This window comes from Passer domesticus, chromosome 2 (genome assembly GCF_036417665.1).
Source record: "Passer domesticus isolate bPasDom1 chromosome 2, bPasDom1.hap1, whole genome shotgun sequence".
NCBI classification, from domain to species: domain Eukaryota; kingdom Metazoa; phylum Chordata; class Aves; order Passeriformes; family Passeridae; genus Passer; species Passer domesticus.
In genome coordinates, this window is record NC_087475.1 from 11,560,147 (window position 1) to 11,576,519 (window position 16,373).

The window sequence follows — 16,373 nt, forward strand, 5'->3', positions numbered from 1 at the left end:
ATTAGGTACAAATCTCAATAATCTTCAGTTTCAATATGTTTGGATTTTGGTTTTCTGGGGGTTTTTGTTTGTTTGCTTGTTTATGTGGTTTCATGTTTCTTTGTGGTTTTTGTTTCTGTTTTGGTTTGTGGTTTTTGGGGAGGTTTTTGTTTGGGTTTTTTGGGTTTTTGGTTTTTTGGGATTTTTTGGGGTTTTTTTTGTGAACACTATTTAGAAATTAGCAAAAAAACAAACAAACAAAAAAAAAAAAAACCCACAAAAGAAAAAAAGAGAAGGACTACTCAACCAATGATAAACCATATGGTCTGTCCCCAACAAACGAAAGCATATTAATCAAGCTGCTGCCATAGTACTGTGCAGCAGTAGGAATTCAGAGAAAAAGGCTTGTTACAGTGAGGGAAATATAATTGAAAAGCACTATTTGTTTGAAGGAGAAAAGTCTTGTTTGCAACAAGTTTCCTTGAAGTAATAGCGAGTTACAGATGGTATATTTCACAACAAGAAATTAGAAGAATGACACCTGGGACATCAAGTAGCTGGATATTAGAGAAAAGTCTATTTGCTTAACTTCTTCAGTCCCTTAGACATTTGGAGGATGTCAAAATGACTTGTTTAGGACTTTAGATTTCTAGTGATGCATTTTCTTTGAAGCTTATCTGGTCCTTTTTTCCTTACATGGAAGTTTCTGTTCAGGACTGCCCTTGATTAAAAAAACCCAAAATCTTTTCTCTGTTCAATATGCAGAACATTTCCCTCCTTCTTGGAATTTGTGTCTTTTTCCAGTCCATGGTTTTTTTCCTGCCCAGTCATTTCTAGCTTCTGTTCCATTTTCTCCTCAAAACAGCTCTTAATAAGGTCACTAACAATTTCCTGCCGTCCAGTTCCAAGAATCTTTTCAGTGTTCACTTTCTTCTAGGTCATTCCACCACTTTCAACAAACCATCTTGCTGCTGTCCTTTCATGCCTTCTCTTGGCTTGCTGTCAGGCTTTCCCTTGTAATAATTTACTGTTTGCTTCTTCCGTATCTTCTTTCTTATGTTCCCTTTGCAGAGCCAGTCTTCCCACTGGAAATTCTGCCTCCAGCCCACCACCCTCTTTATTGTACTTTCTCACCTCTCCTTTCAGAATTTTGTTTAATTTAGTTATGCTGATGACTTCTAAACTTGTAAATTACAGTTTTCTTTCCTGTTTATAGCACTTGCCATTGGGTGGTTATTAAATCCCAAGCTCAAAATAGATGTTTTCTCTCAAACACCAGTGCTTCTCTGTTGATGTTTCTATTATTTTACACAATGTTTTGCTGCCTCTGTTGGCTATCCCATGCACTTTATGCCTACTTACACATTTAGTGTAGCCTGTCCTTAAGATAATTTATCTCATTTTCCAACACCAAACAACTATATTTTTTTCTGATTCTCTTGAGAGATTTTGACTTGGTACTCAGTCACTCTGATTAGCAGTGATCTAATTCAGCCTCAGCCATTACTGCCTCATTAAAAGATATTGTGTTCACTGTATTAACAATAGTCATAAAATAAAATGCAACAGCTCAAAAAATTTTATTGCAAAGAATATGAAATATGTGAGAAGAACTTAGAAGTTGTTGGAGGCACTGTTAGTCTTTCCATTGCCAAATTCCAGATTACAGCTTGGAGCTTTATTGCTTGGTTACTGGATGTCTCACTGTACCTCTGCACAAAAGGAGATACTTTTTACATTCTACTCTTTCACATGGATTAACAGAGAGTTTTAAGTAAAAAAAAAAAAATATTCCTTTCTTATCCAGGTGTCCAATCTGTCTTGAAGAAGGTTGAGGTGATCTTGATCCCACAGAAGTCTCCATGCTAGCAGGCTCCATTAATTTAAACCCCTTGAATTCTTTGTCCATCAGTGTTGGCAGGCACTGACTTTGTCAGAAATACCACTTTTTATCTGGAGAATTAACTGTAAAAATCTAATTGTCTTGATAATGGTGTTTAGTAAAAATTTTCTGTGAGGCAGTTCTCTCAGATTATTTCCTCTATTTCAATTAATTCCATAAACTCTAAACTTTTGTGTATTGGGAAACTACCAAACTTTAATTTACAACTGTCAGTTTGTTAACACACATCAGTTCCATATTTGTAAATTACTGTTTGCTGCTGGATCCCTCTGAATTCCAGCTAGCTGCTAAGGTTTTTCCTATTGAGTAGAAGAGAGCCTTGTCCCTTCTTGTTCTGACATAATATATCACAGGGCAAGGTCCTGCAGAAGTGAGGATTAGCCCTGAGCCCACTGGCTCTCAAGAGCAGCCAGCTGCTCATGGCTGTGTATCCCACCAGGTACAGCTGCATTCAGCAGCAGCACAGAGCATACAGGGATTATCTGCAAAAATTACAATCAATGGCATTTTCAACATCAAGTCCTTCTCTGAACAGCCCTATATGAAGAGTGGGTGCTCACTAAAGAAAGTCTTTGATGACAGGGCTGTTCAGTGGTCACCCAGTTAGCTCTGCACAAACCTAGCAGCAAGAGGAAAACAAGTTGTGAGTAAAAGAATCACAGGCAGAAAAATCAATCAGACTTGGTAGACACAACTATTCTCAGTCAAATCTATATTTTTTGCTGTATTTCTCTTTAGTACAATACCATGAAATTCCAGCCATCTTGAGTGCAGAGCTGTATTTAAGTACAGAGGCTTGCACAATAGCCTACAATTCAAGGGCAAAATTGGCCAGGCTGTTTTAAAGCAGCACTGGAGTATACCAATAGACTCAGAGTGGATTTCATACTGGTCATGCTAGAAGAAAGTTCAGCTACTCATTAAACTACACTTTACCATGAATGAGAATTTAGAAAAATATTTTAGCAGCTATTCATCCTCACACCAGTTGCACTTCCAGCAGTCTCACACTGAACCAGAGACGCAGCATAAAGACAAAGCAAGTCCTTCACCAGCTCAGCTCTTCACAAGAGAAGGCAAGTTTCCTTTCTGTTAATGCAGGATGCAACACAATGGATCTCAACTCTAAATTAGATTCTCTAAGCAGTGCTACAATGGAGATATTTAATAATAACAATTAGTCTGTATAATGTACTCTCAGCAGCTGTCTGTGATGCTTTTCATTGCAGTATGCTTTCCTCATTGCAGTCAGTACTACTGACATGCTGTTAGCAGCACAGTACCTACTTTATATGCCCCAAAATTAGAAATGGTAGTTGCAACTTTTTCCCCTTCTCATGAGAGATATATGCTCATGATTTGCAAGGGCTTGGTGCATTAAAAAAGAGATTACTATTACTATCATGTTGGGTTTTTTTAAACATCACCTACTTGTCTCAGCACTTCACAATTAACAAGTCACAGCAATAACCCCCTAACTTAAACCAGAACCTTATCCCAGCACCCACTCAATTTATTTTTGTTTTTAAGTTCTTAAAAAATATCAGCTCTATTTTCCAAATTCTAACTGCTTTTCTGAGCTGGTATTTAGCTGAAAACTATTTTTTTTTCCTGGCAGCATTGGCACTTGCATTTCCCCTTTGCTGAAATTGGTGTTCCTTTAGCATGGCTCAGTCACAGTTCTAAGCTCCACTGTGCTTTTTACTATACTGTCAGTCTCAGAAACCTCTTTATTCCACCTTGCTACTAAAAGGAGATCCTGCTTTCAACTTGAAGTCAAGCTACAGTTGTATTATTCTAAAGCTTCCTTTGGAAAAAAAAATTAGAACAAAGTCCCCATCAGCGGTAATTAATTTTGACAGTGTGGGCTTTGTAGCAATTCACAAACCTGTACTTTGTGCATCAGCATTCCTTATTATTCTAATTAAAGTGGAACATTGTGCCCTCACCAGTCATTAATGGGTTTTCATTTTGTAAATGACATTTGCAAAAGTTAAAACGGGCAGTTCATATGAAGTCCACAGGCAAGAGCGTTAAAATTAGCATCACCATAGCAACAGTCTTCCATCATTAGTATTCAGGGCAACAGCAAATGTTTTGTTGTGCTTTTGTTTCCGAAAAAAGATTTTTCTTCACTTGTCATTCATGAATAGAAAAGGCTCAAACCCATACATTACAGGTAAAATTATTATATTCATTTTGATGTAACTGTTCTAGAATTTCCCAATTTTTTCAAGGTATTTATTTTTCAGGGCAGAGGTTGAATTTCACAATCTCTACAGCTGTGTGTGTTTAACTTCCTGAGCGACACTTATCCCTTGCCAGCCTGCTGCTCAGTGGTACAGGTTCATATAAAGTCTGTCACTTGTACTCAAGAATCTGTACCAAGTAACAGATTCTTCTGAGGATCTGTAAAAGATGAATGCACAACAAAACATGGTCAGCCCTCCTGTTACGTGGAGAGTGCATCTCCTCTGTGCTGGGTTTGGGGGTTAAGTGATGCTATTTATATATCATCATTTCCCCCCTTCTCAGGAACTGAAAAGTAAGTGCACACATCGTGTCTAGTGAAACAATATTCAAATATCATCTCGTCTTGCACCATTAAGAATTATGGAGAGAAGAAATAGCATCTCCTGCTGAAGGAGACCAAGGCAGATTATAAGCATACTCCAAAGTCCTTTACTGGAAGAGGTGGGGCTGACAACCTTTTTTCCTCAAAGTTTAAAGAGAACTTAATTGTCTGGAAGCACATTGCAGCAATATTTTGCAGTTTGAGAAGGAGTTTAGCACTGGTTCTCCTAAATGTACTGAGAGGTATCCTGCTCACATAGGTCTGGTTCAAGGAAAAGCACATGCTCAATACTGAGAAGGCAGCAGTTTTCCTCTAGAAACAAATATTTTGTGTGCAGGCAGAGAGGGGTTAAAAAGAGGAAAGATGTTAGTGGAAGTAGATGATGAGCAGAGTGAGGTCAGTAGGACTGCTGGTTTGCTTTGCAGTATCCTGGATTTTCAATAATGAGCACAGATCAGAAGTAACGAAATGTTCTCTAGCATTATGTCTCTGGGTTTTAATTTGGCACAGGAAGATTCTTTCTTTCCTCTTCATCTTCTTAAAATACTTCATTTTGCATAATTTTGCAACGAAGAGTCTTTAACGAGTAAATACACCCTAGTGCATTGTAAAAGATGGGGGGTATTATCATTTCATGAAAGATATTCTTGTATTTTAATAGATGGGGCACATTTTCATGCAGTGATTGCCTTTCTAGTACCTGCCCCTGCAGTATTGATTAATTTCTCAGGTAGTGAAACCTGCAGAACTAGAAAACCCTTAAAATGGTGAATACTTATATACCTAAGGAAAATCACTCTTAGATTAACTAAAAATTACCCATGGTAGGTTGCAATTTGGTGCTTGGCTCTTGGAGGGCTTTAACACAGAAGGGGATTGCAGTAACTCTAAGGTTCTGAAATATCTACATATATGTTTTTATGTTCAACCTCTTTCTTTTACAGAAGCACCTTTTTGCTAGCACAAGTTCATTTTCCTTGTGTGCTGATTCACTCCACTTTTTTCATTTTTTGGTGGCTTGTCAGATGTTTTCTGGGAGATACAGCATGCCAAAGCAGTTCATTTTCTCTTTCTTGGACTTCCATATCTTACTGCAGTGAACACACTTACTGAACTGTAATATTTTGCAGAAGTTTTCCATTTGATCTTCACAGATAAATTCAGTGGAAGAGAGTAGCATCATAAAAAGGGTGTAAGTTTCTCTGAATCCAAAATGTATTCTTGATTTAACTAAAAGATTTTGTGCCTAGCATTCTTTCTAATTTCTTTGTAAATCTAAGTTTAATACTCGTTTCTTGCATTGCTGAATCTTATAATCATCAGTTAAGTAACTCACCTTTTTTTAATCAGCTTTGGAGATCTTTTTAGATTATTAGCTCTTTGCAGTTATTGAACTATAACATAATTAGAAATATTTACCTAAATTGCAAGGGGTTGATAGCCTTGTTTATTGCAAAAGTGACAGGCAGAGAGGAAGGATCTGTGACAGACTTCTGTTTTCCATTCCAGACTTAATTCTCAGACAGACCCTTGAGCAGTGGTGTGGCAAATGAGAGGAAACTGCCAGTTTCTTATTTATCCAAAACAGTTAAATGCTGTGTTTCCCCAAATATATGTAGATACTTTCTGTTTAGCCATATCCTTGAAAAAGCTACTGAAGCTGTTCATTAAAGATGTTTCTGCATTTGGTCTGGAAATACAGGAGATGCACCTCTGTGAGCATGGATTTCAGATTTGCCATACTAGTTGCAGATTTCCCTAATAGAGACTAAACTCTGGAAGTAAAAACAAGCAAATGAAATATCCTCAACTTTCTGTTTCATAAATTATTCTTCTTTAAAATCATACCCAGCTTCAGCCTATAGAAACCCCAGAGAGTGGGAATAAGTGCCTTGCAGCTGTTTTCCTAAGTGTAACAGACTGTATTTTGTAGTTGCAAATGTCAATGATTACAGGAATAAAAAATAAAAACCAAGAGTTAGAACTACTAAACCAAAACCACATTTTTATTTCTCATCTATAAACTTTTAGTGCAAGTAATTGGGAATACAGGCATCTTGAAATTTTATTTCAGTGTTTAGAAAGAAATTTCTTCCAGATTTCTGGCAGTGATATCTTTTCAGCCAGTAGGACACCATTGTTGAATAGCATGTTTTAGCTCTATACTTCAGATTACCTTAAGTATCACCCACCTGAAAATTACAGGTTAGAAAACTGATTCCCAAAGACCTCATACTGATGAGTTCACCATCATTTCCAAACACTGGTTTGAACTTCAGAATCTAAAGTCAGCTATTTTGATATAAACCACCATGAGATTATGTCTTTGGCTATAGTTGCACTTGCCTTATTTGTTTCCGAATTACTGCTGGTTAATGGGACTGCTTATGCCTTTAATACTGCTGTAATATTACCAAACAATTCCATTGCAGACGGTGCTCTAGATCTTTGTATTTGACAAATACTTATTGCTGCACATTCCTCATTCAACTGCCTTTCCACTATTTTAATTGTGATATGGCACAAAAGCAATTAAAACCTCAGTAATATGGTTATTACATGTTAAACTTACTTTCATATGCTATTATATCTTCTCCTGTTTCTAGTCTGAAGAAGGAATAAATATTTCATTGTACTCTTAACAATCTTGAAATGAGCAGAAGAACCAGAGGACTCACAGGTTATGGTGGTAGCAGTTTAGGGTGTCATCAGACTTGCTGCCAGAAATTTGGAAATCGAAATTAAGTTCTTCCTTTAAAGCAGCTTGCATGGATCGAGAGAAATGTTCATTGATTTCAGCAAAGTTGCTTCTTGTTTTTAGTACTCTAAAAGGATCAGAATGTGGCTGTCAGCATTCCCTCTCCTGTATCATGTTTTTTCACATCAGTGCCCAAAATATTGTAGCATCAACATTTGCCGCTAGCAGAACGCAAATCTGTATCTGTACGGTGTTCTCTCGAGAAAATTGAGCGCAAAACCCTCAGCGCTGCTTCGCTCTGGGGCATTTGTTCACCATTCTAGAAATAAGGAGTGGAAAAGAGTCTGTCAGTGTGAATCCTTTATCAAACTCGACCGTGAGGGAATGCCCACATCATGTGGTCTCACAGTAGTCTTCTCTGCTTTGAATTGAGTCAGCCAAGGGGAATCATTTCTCGCGTGTCAGTGCCAACTTGGTTTTGGTCGGTGGGTGTGTTTAGAACACCCAGAGACCTCCCAAACAAATCTTACTTTGGAACACATGACTTTTAAAGTACTTAGAAACTCCTTCCCCAATTTTATCCATTCAAATTGAGTTTCCACTCACTTAAAGAGACCTTTCTTACTCTTACTGACTCCCCTTTTCTTGCTGTTATGCATTAAGTTTATCTCCTACAAACAGCCATTTAAAGGGAGCCCAGTGGTGCTCTGACATCCCCAGTCTGGAGTTCTGCTCATCTCCTCAGCCAGTTCTGTGGCACACTTCAAGGACACTGACAAAGGTTGTTGCTGTCTTGCCTTACCTTCCATTGTTGCATCTTGCAGATTTTCAGCTTTCCTCAACTTGCCCTTTAGTAGATCCTGCCAATAACTGTTTGACATCTATACCCAAACACTTCCTTAAGTCACAGCTGTTCTGTTCTTTGTGGAGAGGTTAGACAAAAAAGGCAACCAACCCAAAAAACATCTAGAAAACTGCCTCCTGCCTCGTTGTTCATTATTTGACAATTTGCTTGCCACAAACTTCTCTGAGCTCAGCCTGCTGCAAGGCTCAGCAATCTCCAAAACAACAGCTCAAATATATTCTAATTTTATACTCCTCAGGTCTTTTAATACTCACCATATTAATGTGTATCAAGTAAAAGCATTTGCCTGGAATTTTGTTTGTTTGTTTGTTTGTTTCTGAAATCTTCCTGAACTACACAGCATATTCTTTTTGTCTTAACTAAGAAAATAACATATGTGCTAGTGAATAATGAGTAAATCTTTTCAGCAAAATAAGAATAATTTGGGGTTTTTTATCAATCCAAGCCATTCATAAGTGTACCATGTGCTCACAACTTTTAACACAGCTTCACCTCACAGATTTCCATAGCCAGCGAGACCAAACAGGTGGCAACTCCCAATCAGTGCCTTGTTATCTCTGAGGAGCTTTGATCTATCTAATGTATAATAAATAAGATACTGCATTTTAATAATCTTGTTGCTTTCATATCACTTGTCTTGCAAGTTCTTATTTACAAAAACTCATCCTGACATTGTTGGGTTTTTTTAAATTAGATTTTTTTTGATCATTTATTTATTTCACCATACCTACCAGCAGACAGATGATACAACAGCTGTAAGTTATTATATTGTATATCCACTGCTTCCCTATCCACCTTTGTCTTCTTCTTGTGGCTGCAAAAGATGTAACCACTCTTTTTTTTTTCGTTAACTCTACATCATAGAAGAGGCTGACCAGATGATCCTTTGAGGTTAAGATATTGTCTGACAGAAAATGCAGTTAGGCCTAAAATCCCCCTTGTTTTCTACATGTACTCCTCACTATAAGGCCATATTATCCCATTAGGCTCCAGTAAAGACCAATTTTTATTTTTTTTAACCAATTAAATAAATTTGAAGGAACTCCTTTAAAATAGCAATCTCAGTTCTGCTCTTACATATAAATATATAACAATCTAGGTTTGGTGGTGCAGTATTTTCAGCAATTTAGTACTTATACTACCACTCAAATTCCATGTACTTACTTGTGGTCAGTCTGAAGGTTTGAAGGCAGGGAGGATCAGAGGAAATATCTGTTTAAAAGGCACTACAAAGCCAGTTATATTTACACAATATATAATAATATAGAATCATAGAATACTGCTGCATTGCTTATGATTAAGTATTCTTTTTATTCACTGAAATCCAGTGCTGAATTTCTCACCAAACTATGCAGTGTCAAACTTAGCATTTAATTAAATGTTAAGTTAGAAAAAGAAAAACTATATAACAGACATTTAATTTTGCTCTAAAAGGTATTTAAAATTATCTTCATAATTGCAAATTATGTATTTTTTTTAAATGTACAGAAAATATGATTTTAGCATAAAGACCTAAATTAAGAAAATAAGAACTGTCTTTTTCATTGTTGGAGTTGGTGGCTGATTATATAAATTATACCGATCTAGGAACAAGTTTTAAAAAAAAAATTAAAATGCATCAAATTGTTTTGAGCGAGAGAATGGGATGGTCTGTCAAAGCGAGAACAATGTGTGCTCAGTAAGGAATGCAGCCAAAATTTTGTTTGGAAGTAAAATTCAGCTCAGTGTGTAGCATGCAAGGCACTAAAAGGGTTAGAGCATCGCCACTACACGCTGTGCTCTTGCAGCTCACAAACTTGGCAAGATGCAGAAGTGTTGTGTGAATACACAGTCCAAGGGAACAGAATATTCTTCTATATTCTACCTTTTACCAGTTTCTTACAGAAATTACCTAAACCACTGCTTTGTATATAAATCTAAGAAAGAAATGCTGGTATGCATTGGGAGTGCTTCCTCAATTCGATAATTTTGTCAAAAATTCTGCCATTTTACAAAAAAAAAAAAAAAAAAGTGAAACTAATAGTTGGTTTTTTTTTAGAAAAATTTACTGCTGCAAATTTTGGAAATTGCATATAAAGTATACTTCGCCAATACTGACTTGGTTTTGTCAGATTAGTAGCCTCTGGACAGAAAATTCCCTGCTTAAAAATTATTATTTTGATTACCAACTGATTTCTTTGTGAAGCTCATCACAAAAGATTGAGGATCTAATGCAGCAAAGAACTTGTGACTGTCCTGCATGCCAGGTAAATCCCAGGCATTTGAGCTGATCCAGAACTCGTCTGGCTCCCCAGTGTAGGGAGAGGTTGTAGCCATTTGATGGATTTATCCTGCAGGCCACACTAGTTTCAAAAAGATAACATGGTTTTTTTTTTCAGCAGCTCAGTGGCATCAACTCCTACATTAGGACAGATAATTTGAAATGAAAAAAAATACATTTTTAAAATCAAAATGTGAAGGAAATCATGCTTTGGGTCCACAGGAGCACTAAGTGGGAAGTAGAGGAATACCAAGGACTGCTGTAGGGCCATCCACCTCTCAGCAGCAAGAAAAGGGTCAGTGCATGACATTTGGACCAAGGAATGACAATTTTTCTCAGGGCAGACACACATAACAGTGTAACTAAGATAATATGCCACTAGAAAGTTCAAACAGCCAAAATATTGCCATGTTTGGAGAGTTGCTCTCTCTATTTCATAACCTAAATGATTTCATTAAAAGGCAACATAGACACAGCCCCACTGGCCTGGTTTTCTCCAAACTGAAAGTTTCATGTACAAAGTTGACATGGAAATAATTTGTAAAAAAGTCATTTTCTTCATCTCTTATCAAACATAATGTCATCCACAAATTATTGTTTTGCATAGATTCCTTTCTAATTATTTTTTAATTTTAAAGCTCAGTGAAGTATAATGTTTACAATGAAAACTATAAGAAAAATTAAAATATGGCATAAAGTAAAAAAATATTTATTTGGGGAATGGAAGACTTTTAATGATGATACCTTACAAACAAGAAATACATTTCTGTGGTTTGTTTCCTAAAGTGTAATTCTTAGAGCAAACCTTAATATGGAAATCCACTAAAAATAAAACTCTCCAAAGGTTTTAGTTGAGTATTAAACACCCCTGCTTTAAAAAAAAACCAGTGGATTAGAGGGGTCTAATCCTCCACTCTCTGCTTGGGTTCTACTTGACAGAATTCTTAGTCTGTCAGCTTCTGCAAATCTTTGCAAAATTATTTTTATCCTTAATAAATTATTTGCTCTGTTAGTTACCCTAAAAACAGAACAAATCGAGGGACATGGTTAGAAGGATAATAATTTGAAAAATAATTGCAGTAGAATTTTAAGAATGAGAATGAAGAGCAACTGCAGCAGCAAAACTGTGGAAAAGTAACAAAAGATCCATTTCTCAACAGTGAAAAAAATTTAAATGTCCACAAGAAAAATAAATTTTATTGCTAAAATACAAAAGTATTTAGAAATCACATCTTAACCCTGTATAAGGTTGAAGGTCTCATTTTGTATTATTTTCTCTTGCCTGATGTGTATTAGTACAAAGGCATTACCTAAAGTGGTGATAATTATTTGCAAAATGACATTTTGTTCTGAAGTTGGTAACCACAGACCAGAGCTGTTGATAGTAACTGAAGAAAGCTTATTTCCCTGAAGTGAAGAATGATGATTTAAAACTTTTTTTTTTTCTTTTTATATAAGACAAACTGATTTTGTTATTTTGGGATTAGAGATGAATGCTCAAACACTTGTAATGTTTTATGAGACAGAAGGTGTGACTTCAGAAGATCTTTCTTTCTCACTTTAATGACAGGTAGAAAATCTTCCACACAGTACACAGTATGGTACCTATGTATTAAATTTATGCCAGTATGAAATGACAAATTCTGAACACTATTAAATAAACAAATTGTTTGAGTGCTGTGCTCTGCACTTGTAGTGTACCATGTAGATATAGAGAAATCTTGGTTTAATTTAATACCTTCTTTTTTCACTGGAAAGAAGGTGACAAAAACTGTGTGATGTTTCTTAGGCCTGATAACAGGAAATAAGGTATTTTGAACTTTTAAAATAAGCTGTCTTTCTGTGTCGTGCAGTGAGGGAGATGATGAAGATGAGTAACTTGACTTAGGAATTTTAGCAATAGGAATTTTCTCTTTAAGTCTGGACTATTTTAGAAAAAGCTGAAGATTTTGATATGGTAGATTGTAGGTTGACATTTCTGATAATGTGTTCAAAGGAGTTAGATGTAGCAGCAGGAGTCTAAGAATGTTAATATGGACCATAACCAATATTTAAACCCTTAATATTTTAGGGCAGTGTGGATTGTTCAGAATTTAGATTGCACTTTTGAAAGCAATTTCCTAAAGAAGCAGCAAATAGTTCCAAATGTTTGTTTAGTTCAATGTGGAAAAATGCTCAGTATAGAAAGAAAATAAGTATTTTGGCTGATTTTGAGCAAAACACATTCATCATTGTTCTTGATTTGATATTGGACTATGGAAGGTCCTTGAATTCATCTGCGTACCTTTGATCATAAATGTCAAGGCTCTTTGGCTTGGGCAGACAAGGCATTTCTGGTTTTCACTGCAAATTTTTCACAGTGAATTTTGGCTGTGTTGTGAGAAAGGAAATAATCATTTTGCATGTTTATTCTTTCCCTAAGAGATTCCATTTTCTGTTAAATAACTGAGATCAGAGAACTGAATGCAAGTATGCCAGTAGAATTGCAAGCTATTTGAGACCTTGCTGAGATGCACTGTGAGACTTTTGGCTCAACTGTAACATACGAAATACTGAAAGTGCACCTAGACATTGAGCTCCACTAAATGCTGTTATTAGGCTTTGATAACCATGAAGTTTAAACTGTGCAATATAGTTTAGCAAAACTTTTTCCTATCAGCTGTCACCCAGAGGATTGTTCCCTGAATTAACTGCCAGCTACTGTGCTGGGGATAGGAGGAGCTACACAAAGATACCTAAGTGGAAAAGCTGGGAGAGCTACTTTGTAGGGAGGATCATAGTATAGTTAAGTAAATGGAAGGTGCAGAAGCTGTCTGGAATTATGTGGAGCATGTGCTAAAGCATAAGTGCTTGGATTTGCCACATGATACTTAAATGAAATCCTTCTCATCAATAAAATCCACTTATTAAGAAATAATTTTTATCTTACCTCAAAATTCCTTTATATCCCTCTTTACTGAAGGGTTTAAGTGCTAAGATACTTTTTGATTCAATTAGGATAAAATAATATCTGTGCCCTAGGACATGGCTCCATTATAGCTGATATTGGTTTGTCTGTCTCTGGAAGCCCCAGTTAATGTAGGCATCTGTGTGCCTGTAGTTGTTTCAAATGCCTGTATCTAAACACCAATTTGCACTCTTTGGCACGGACAAGATGAGATTGTTGTCACTTGCCATTAAAGGGTGCTGCCAGAGCTGTAGGAACAATTGTCTCATTTTCTAGCTAAAGTATATTTTTTTCATAGGATATTGTTTAGAAATGAAATAAAAAGTTCAATTTCAGAAATGGCAAGTGAGAAGCTTTTGCTTTCCAGATATTTTTTTCTTGTTGACCTCAGGTTGGGAGTAGTTGCTCAACCCTGAATCTGCATTTCTATGCAAATAAATTATGAGAAATGTCACCTGGATCAGATGAAAGAGTTAGCCTGGATGGAATTACTGGTGAGGCCAGTTAGGTGTTAGCTGCCTCCTCTGCCATCAACTTCTCTAGGCTGGCTCCTTTCCCAAGTGCAGTGCTCTGCTTTCTGGATCTCCACGTAAGACATTTCGGAAGGGAGAACAAAGCATTCTTGTCATGCAGAAGGACTAAGCTTTGCTCATCTTAAACCAGGGTATTGGGAGAAGCTAAAGTTTGTCTAGTTTTGTCATTTACCAGGAAGGGAGAGCTATCCATTTCTCACATTAAGGCTCTGTATGGCCCAATCAAGGGAAAAGGTTAGGAGTTGTTCTCAAACAGATCTTTGCTAAGGTCAACAGCCTCAACATCTCTGGGAAGGGGATGAAAAAGCATAGTGTGTACATAAAAATAGACAGGGCGTCTTGAGTTTGAATTATATATTATGTGTGGTATATTATAATCATTGATGAAACAAGGTAGGACAGGTTCAACATATATTGTAAAGCAAGAGAATCTACAAGTTTCTGTGAGAACACAGCAAAGCATCCATTGCTAAAACACAGGCAGAATACAGACAGCAAAACATGAATGCATTAATTCCAAGGTGCAAAGTCTGCCCCATTAGTGGTCTGACTGGGAACTTGTCTGTATATAGCTGTCATAAAATGCTATTGATTTCATTGTTCTATTCTTTTACTACCTAACTGCAGCCTCACCATTGGAATATCCTAGTAAATAATCTTCAAGCATGATCTCAGTGGCTTTTTTCCCCAAAGGAGTATTTTCTCTTCAATGTGATTTTGAAATAGTCCCCAGTGTAAGAAAAAAAAAATTCTGTTCATATTATATTTGTCACAAAAATAGATTTAATAATGTCAAAAATATGTATATTATGGAATGCAACACAACCCAAAAGCAAATGAGTACAAAAAAGAAGGCATTCTTCTCCTTTAATGTCTGTGGAAGCCTTTGAAAGAGATGGCAGCTTGTTAGGGATTGGGAGTGCAGGGTGAGCAGTAGCTAGAATCAGGTTTTCTGGTCCTGAGTGAAGTAGGACTGCAAGATACAGTGTTTCTTGATATTGAGATCTATACATTGATGGGAAACAGTAGAGAAGTTAATGATTTTCTAAGCCAGCTTTTGTGTTTGCAACACATAATTTTATGCATAGAAAGAAAGATTTTGAGGTGAAAAGAGCACCAGTGAGTGAGAGATTTTATGAAATCCTTCTTATTTTAATCCCTCCAGGAGGCAAAACAATAATTTATTTCCAACTGGGCATGCAAAGAAAAGAAAGAAATGGAGTTTGTCTTTGCTGCTTTGTTTAATTTATCCTTATTAGTCTGCATTTTTTTCTCAACCCTACTCCCTATAATGATAACCATTCATTTTGCCAACTCAGATTCCTGAAACCAAGAATTTACTACGGTCTAATTATAATTTTTCAAGTCTTATTTGTGCATTGTAAAGAGCAGCAGGCAATTTTGTTTGACCTTAGTTTTCAGTTGGCAGATTTTAAGTCTTCTTTTTTAATATATAGATATGGGTTTTTTTCCTCCTCTTAGCTTTCCAAAAGCCTTACTTCAGAAAGGGGTTTTACTACTTTTAGTTTTCTAGCATCATGTCAGCATTTTGCTTCTTGATCTCCTATTTTTGGGACTCTTCACACTCCAGTTCATCTCCATCCCAGAAGAGTAAGGGTTACTCCTTCCTTAATTTTCTTTCTTTGCTGTGGTTTCTTATGGAAGGGAGAAAAGAGCTTTTGCTATTTACAGGAGCTTACCTGAAGAGCACATGGCACTGGGGGGATCAGGATGTGCTATCCACCCCTTCCAGCGATGTGTGCAATCCTACCCAACCTCAGTTCCACTCTGCTCCTCTTTTCAAGGTCATACACGTGGCAGTAGAGACTGAACACCCTGCCACTGTCACTATCACCTTAAAATATAAATGTAGCCTCTTGAAATTTTCCTTTCCAAGATATCATCAGGCTTGAATTAATATGTATATTCAATATATTCAAAATGACAGGCACCCTCTCATTCACCTCTTATCAACAGCATCCAGTGTGGTGCAACATAAGGCACACACAGGCTGCTCCTGAGGCTCCACTGTACCCATCTTGTAGGGTGGCTAAGATTTCACTTTTAATCAGGTGACCTTACTGTAGTAAAAGCAAGTACAGCCCCAAGGAATGTGAAAGCTGTGCTGCTGTGCATTCAGCAGGAACAGAAGTGTTCCTGTCACACGTGCCAGGTACCAATACTTTCCATACCGAGCATTACATTGCTGGAAGCTTCAGTAATATTTACTGGAGAATTAATTTAAAAATAAAAACAAAAAAATAAAATTAAAAAAAAAGAGGATACAGCTTCCTCTGTCTATTCCAAGAATATCTCAGTGAAAAAAATTCTTGTGAGCTCCATTTGCCAGTTACTTGCCTTAGAGGGCAGAGAATGAGCCCTGGGTAAGAAGAAGCACCAGCTTGTCATCCTTCATGTGGAACAGGGGCTGGGTTTCTCTCTGGACAGGGAGTGGTAGGCTCCTTCCCCAGCACCTATGGTGTAAATGACTGATTTTAAGTATACTGAGCTCTGAATGTTTTACTAGTTCTTTAGTTTACAGTGCAGTGTTGGGGAAAATGAATGGAGCATTTCAAAACGATTTTCTTTGTTGCATTTACAATATTTTAATGT

At 36.7% G+C, this 16,373-nt stretch overlaps 1 protein-coding gene and 1 long non-coding RNA gene across 21 annotated transcripts in view; one reads left to right on the forward strand and one right to left on the reverse strand.

Annotated features, from left to right (window-relative positions):
• Positions 1-16,373, forward strand: part of DMD (dystrophin) — a 1,145,450-nt gene that overhangs the window by 1,041,067 nt on the left and 88,010 nt on the right. The gene's annotated exons all lie outside the window — the stretch shown is intronic.
• On the reverse strand, positions 310-15,651 carry LOC135293347 (uncharacterized). 2 transcript variants are annotated; one of them, XR_010355431.1, is made up of 4 exons: positions 15,461-15,651; positions 7,030-13,804; positions 5,877-6,147; positions 310-2,501 (listed from the first exon to the last, which is right to left on the reverse strand). It is a non-coding gene; the product is annotated as an uncharacterized LOC135293347 (long non-coding RNA). The 2 variants fall into 2 exon arrangements; XR_010355430.1 differs by lacking the exon at positions 15,461-15,651 and having other exon boundaries at positions 7,030-15,162.